Source organism: Apus apus, chromosome 1 (genome assembly GCF_020740795.1).
Source record: "Apus apus isolate bApuApu2 chromosome 1, bApuApu2.pri.cur, whole genome shotgun sequence".
In the NCBI taxonomy this organism is placed as follows: Eukaryota; Metazoa; Chordata; class Aves; order Apodiformes; family Apodidae; genus Apus; species Apus apus.
The window spans coordinates 127,307,561-127,313,617 of record NC_067282.1 but is presented as its reverse complement, the minus strand read 5'-3'; positions in this window follow the sequence as shown (position 1 = coordinate 127,313,617).

Here is a 6,057-nt window from a genome sequence, read left to right as displayed (position 1 = left end):
GAGCCCCGGGAAGAGCCCCGGGACCTGCGGTTCCTCCGCCCCGCTGGCCGGGACCCGCCCAAGCCGCCCCAGAGGCTGGATGCTGGATGCTGGAGGCTCCGGCGAGCTCTCCTCCCCCCGTTCCCACCTCGTCCCCTCCCCGCCGCGGCCGAGCTGGTAGGCGGGGGCCTCAGGCAGCCCCCCGGGCGCGGAGGGGCCGGGCCGGGAGCTCCCTGGGAGGGTGTGTTTCGCAGCCTGGGCCCGGCGGTGTGTGAGGGGGTCGTGGGGTCACGTCTCCGGGCGTCCCTCTGGTGAGAGGGACGGGTAGAGGCGACCGGGGGCGATTCCAGAGGGAGGATGAGCTCCCTCCCCCCCCCCCCCCCCCCCCGCGTTTCCAGGTGGATCTGAACCCCCCAGCTTAAATGTTTACGAATCTCTCCAGGAGAACTGCACTTTAACTTGTCCTTGTGCCTGCTTCCGAGTGCTTGGCTAGCGGGAAACGAGCCAGTTCCAGCAACTAAGTGACAGTCACTTTGGTCGCTACTGAGGTGCCCCGCTGGAGGCGCGGGCAGAAGGAAGAGGCTCTGGAGGAAGCGGCGGATCCCTTCCACTCCTGTCAGCAGACAGAAGGAGGGGACCCGCGGGACAGGGAGGAGCGGAGTGAGTCTGGTGCAGCCCTCTGACTACTACCCACTGCTGGTGTTTCAGCTTGGCGGTGATGAAATTGTTACAAGGAGTCCAAGGACAATGAAGAGAAACTTCAGGGCCCTGGGATGGCTGGTTAGGGGGGTCTGGAGCACAAGTAGTGTTTGCCTCCACATCTGTTGCAAGAAAGGATGAAGAGATAAACAGGAGGAGTCTGCAGATCTATGCATGGCTACGTGACTGATGCCAAAGGCAGGGCTTTGGACTTTTCAATCACTGGCCTCTATACGAGACACCTGGCCTGCTGGTGGCAGGTGGGATGCACCGGTCCCAGAGGGGCAAAAGGCTTTTGGGGCAGGAGTTAGCAGGGCTCACTGACAGGGCTTTAAGCTAGATATGAAGAGGGATGGGGAGGTAACTGGGCCTGTTAGGGACAAGCCCAAGAGAAACATGCCAGGGCTTGAAGGATGGTGGACTAGGGAGGATTCTCACTCTGTCATTTCATTTGAGGAAAAGGACAGATGTTTAGAAATCATGGAAGCACCTGAGAAGAGTCTGGTAGGAAATGGAGCCTACAGTGGAAAAAAGGTTTTGGAATCATTAGCTCGTCTGAAGTGCATCTATACCAATGCACACAGTATGAGCAACAGACAGGGGAGCCTGAAGCCATGACACACCAGGAAAGCAATGACATTGTGGCTATCACAGAAACATGGTGGGATGCATCACACGTCTGGAGTGCCACAATCGATGGCTACAAGCTCTTCAGGAGGGATAGAAAGGGAAGGAGAGGGGGTGGAGTGGCCCTAAATGTTAGAGAATTCTACGAGAGCTTGGAAATCAAGTATAGGCCTGATGAGGTTGAGAGTGTTTGGATTAGGTTAAGGGCCAATAAAGCTGATATGGCTGTGGGAGTCTGCTATAGACCTCCCAACCAAAGCAGTGAGGTGGATGAAGCTTTCTATCAGCAGTTGGGAGAAATCTCCCAGTCACTTGCCTCTGTTCTTGTGGGGGACTTTAACCTCCCAGACATCTGCTGGGAGTACAACACAGCAGAGAGGGAACATTCCAAGAGGTTCTTGAGATGTGTGGAAGATAACTTCCTCACACAGCTGATAAGTGAGCCAACCAGGGAGGGTGCCCTCCTGCTTCTGGTGAACAGGGAAGATCTTGTGGGAGAAGTAAAAGTTGGAAGCCATCTAGAGCACAGTGATCATGAGATGATTGAGTTTTTGATCCTTGGAGAAACAAGGAGAGGGTTTAGTAAAACTGCCACCTTAGACTTCCGAGGGTGAAGTTTGACCTGCTCAGAAGCCTGATTGACAAAGTCCCTTGGGAGGCTGCCTTGAAGGATAAAGGAGTCCAGGAAGGCTGGACGTCCTTCAAGAAGGAAGTTTTAGAGGCACAGGAGCAGGCTGTCCCCGTGTGCTGAAAAACCAGTAAGTGGGGTAGGAGATCAGCCTGGCTAAATAGGGACCTTTGGCTGGACCTTAGGAACAAAAGGAGAGCCTGTGTCCTTTGGAAGAGGAACAGGTCACTCATGAAGTCTATAAAGATGAAGTGAACCTATGCAGGGTGAAAATTAGGAGAGCCAAAGCACAGCTAGAGCTCAAACTGGCTAAAGCTGTTAGGGATAATAAAAAATGTTTCTGTAAGTACATTAACAGCAAAAGGAAGATTAGGGAAAATCTCCATCCTTTATTGGATGCAAAGGGAATCTTAGTAACAAAGGATGAGGAAAAGGCTGAGGTGCTCAACACCTACTTTGCCTCAGTCTTTAGCAGTGGAACTAGCTGTTCCATGGATACCCAGCCACATGAGCTAGGAGACAGGGAGGAAATGCAGCATGAGGTCGTCACAATTAAAGAGGAAGTGGTCAGAGACCTGCTACACCATTTATGCACACACAAGTCTGTGGGACCGGATGGGCTACATCCAAGGGTGCTGAAAGAGTTGGCAGACGTGATCGCCAGGCCACTTCCCATTATTTACCTGAAGTCCTGGCTAACTGGGGAGGTCCCAATGGACTGGAGGACAGCAAATGTAACACCCATCTATAAGAAAGGCAGAAAGGAGGATCAGGGAAGCTATAGACCTGTCAGTCTGACCTCGATACAAGGGAAGGTCATGGAGCAGATCATCTTGAGTGTCATTAGAAGACATATACGGGATAACCAGGGGATCAGGCCCAGTCAGCATGGGTTTATGAAAGGCAGGTCCTGCCTGACAAACCTGATCTCCTTCATGACATGATGACCCAGCTATTGGATGAGGGAAAGGCTGTGGACATTGTCTATCTGGACCTCCAAAAAGCATTTGACACGGTTCCCCATAGAACTCTCATAAAAAACTTGGCTGCTCATGGCCTGGATGAGCACATGATCTGTTGGATCAAGCACTGGCTGGACAGTTGGGCCCAAAGAGTGGTGGTCAATGGAGTCAAGTCCAGCCGGGGCCAGTCACAAGTGGTGTTCCTCAGGGCTCAGTGATGGGACCATTTCTGTTTAACATCTTTATTGATGATCTTGCTAAGGACATAGAGTGTATTATCAGTAAGTTCACAGATGACACGAAGCTAGGCAGGAGTGTTGATCTGCATGAGGATAGGGAGGGTCTACAGAGAGACTTGGATAGATTGGATTGTTGGGCTAATGTTAATGGTCTGGGCTTCAACAAGGCCAAGTTCTGGGTCCTGCATTTGGGCCACAACAACCCCAGGCAACGCTCCAGGCTTGGGGAAGTGTGGCTGGAAAGTGTCTGGCAGAAAAGGGTCTGGGGGTTCTCATTGACAAGCGGCTGAATATGAGCCAGCAGTGTGCCCAGGTGGCCAAGAAAGCCAGTGGCATCCTGGCTTGTATTAGAAATGGTGTGACCAGCAGAAGTAGAGAGCTGAGTGTCCCCTTGTACTCAGCACTGGTGAGGCCACACCTGGAGTGTTGCGTCCTCCCTGATTTTAGGAGAGATGAACCAGAGCTCTTTGGTTTTCACTTTCCATTTTTTAAATACTTCCCTGAATACTTTCAGCAGTGCTGTTAAAAGGATAAGATGGACTAGTTGGCTAGAGATGCTTATGTCTTACAGTGATGTAATCATTTAAGAAAGCAGTAAGGTAATGGGCACATCCAACTTGTTACAGCTCTAATTACAAGTTAACAACGTTAAACGTGCAATTTCCAGGGAGCTGAATTTGATTTAAAAAAACATTCAGAACATCATATTGCTGATTAAGGACTATTTCACTGTATTTCAATCCCAGAGAAGTAAGCACCAAACATCTAAAAGCAGCCTCAGGGCTATTGATCACCTAAAATGTATGAGGATTTATTAAGAGTCCCATGCTGAGTGTTTCTGGCATCTCCTCAGCTCTCCCACGTCGAGGAACAGCAGGCTAGTTGCAAACACTGACTTTTAAGCACTGGCAGGTATGAATGGCATGCCTCAGTTTCCACAGAACCCTGCACCCTTGGTCTCCTTGTGACGTTAATGTTGTTATGGAAATGCTGATGTCACTCTGCTTTCTGGCTGGAGCAAGATAAGCAGGAGACCAAAGAGCCTGTCTGGTGAGAACAACTGAACAGCTTAGTTGTAAAACCATCCTTTGAAAGCTCCCTGGGTCCAACAAACACACCAGTGCTACTGAGGTAGGACAGTCCAATTGATTCTTCAGATTATTCAGTGCATATAGGGGATAAATAAGAACATGAGTTAAGGCCTGGAGACCCCCTTTGCTTTCTGATTTCACCATCCTTTTAATTTATCTGGACATCTCGTTGGTCTAGGAGACCTCTCTGGATTGTTTGCTTCTGAGACTTCCCCTCACGATAGTCTCCTTTGTGCTTAATCTGGCTTTTTTCAAGAGGTGTGTAAAGACAATGGGCAAGTATTCTCTTTCATCTGAAAACTCCTCCTTCCTTTGCTGCTGGGTTTCTCTGGCAAGGTGTTTGGGTGCCTTAGGCCTACAGTCAGGAGGGCTGCAGGAATTGCAGCTGTTCTGTGTATGCTGTGTTGCACCTGCTTTGTGCTGTCTTGCATCTGTTGCATTTGCTAACTCCCTGACAAGTGTTTGATTTTTAGGATGTAATTTCCCCAAAATATCAACTTCTTGTGCTGCAGTTAACACACCCCATGAGTCAGAATGAAAGCCATTTCTGAGTGCAAGAAAACAGACATGCTGCAGAGATCTCTGCATAACAGGTCGTTTTCTGTGATGCTACTTATGAATTTGACTTAGGCAAAGCTAGCCTCTGTGCTGTAGATGGCAAAAGGGGTCACAGCATTGCCAGTGGGTCCAGCACAGGGCTGGCACTCAGGACACCAAGGGTGCGTTCCCAGTTTTGCTGCTGGTCTGCCCCAAGTCATGTCACATTTTCATATCTCAGCTTCCCCATTCCATAGAATGGAATAATGATGCCTATTTTGTGAAACACTTAGAAATGAAAGGTGTATTAGAATAAAGTATATTATTGTTGCTGGTTAACTTTGCTTCCTCTAAGTAGCGTATCTTGGGTTAATATCCTAATCCTTCAGCTTTCTCTGTTTATATAGAATAATAACTTTTATAATACCTGTTTTGTTTTTTAATTGTTTAATAGTAGTGCAAGAGTGTTACTGTTTTCTTTCTCCTTGTAAGAGTACTATTCCAGGTTATCCCAGCTTCCTCACAAATTGTCTTTCTCATAATATACAATAAATAGCTGAGAAAAACAAATATGACCACTTCACATTAAGACCTACATAAACAAAATATTTTAGTGCTGACAATAAAAGCTTGTTCTTAGAAAAAATAAAAGCTACAGTGGATAAAATTCACCCTCGGTTGAAACTGATGTTACACCTACGTATGGGACCTCTGGGACACAAGTGTCAGAGGAAGAGGAAGGTGAGAGCAGAACCCAGAGCAAGGTGCAGATGGAACAGAGTGTGCCCACAGCATTGTTATGTCACCAGGGTGAATTTCTGTGAATTTTTTGCTCCAGTGGTGATCCCAGGGAAAACAGTGAGCACCTTACATCCTTTGTCCTTCCAGGAGATCTTGGATGTAAGGTGAGGGGTAGCTGATGCTTGCACTGACCTGATTCACACTCAGCACATCTGATCCAGTGTCAGAGGCCAACTCTTGTACTCTTTTAGGTATTCCACACTTGAGGGGATGTTGATTTTTAGTACCAGATTTACTTACCTGAAATTGTTTGATGTTACATGGCATTTTGATTAAGCAGAGTGGCACAGCAATGTGTGTAAGTCACAATACAAATGCAAATTATGCTTAGCAGACTATAGCAATTTCAGTAGACAGCTGACTCACAATACAAACATGTTTCTGATCATGGGTCTCTATAATAAGCTCACCTTCATGATAGTGGGCATCCTCTGCTGCTTGGAAGTAATACATGGTTTGAAGCTATCTCATGTGAGCCACAGGGAAGACTATTG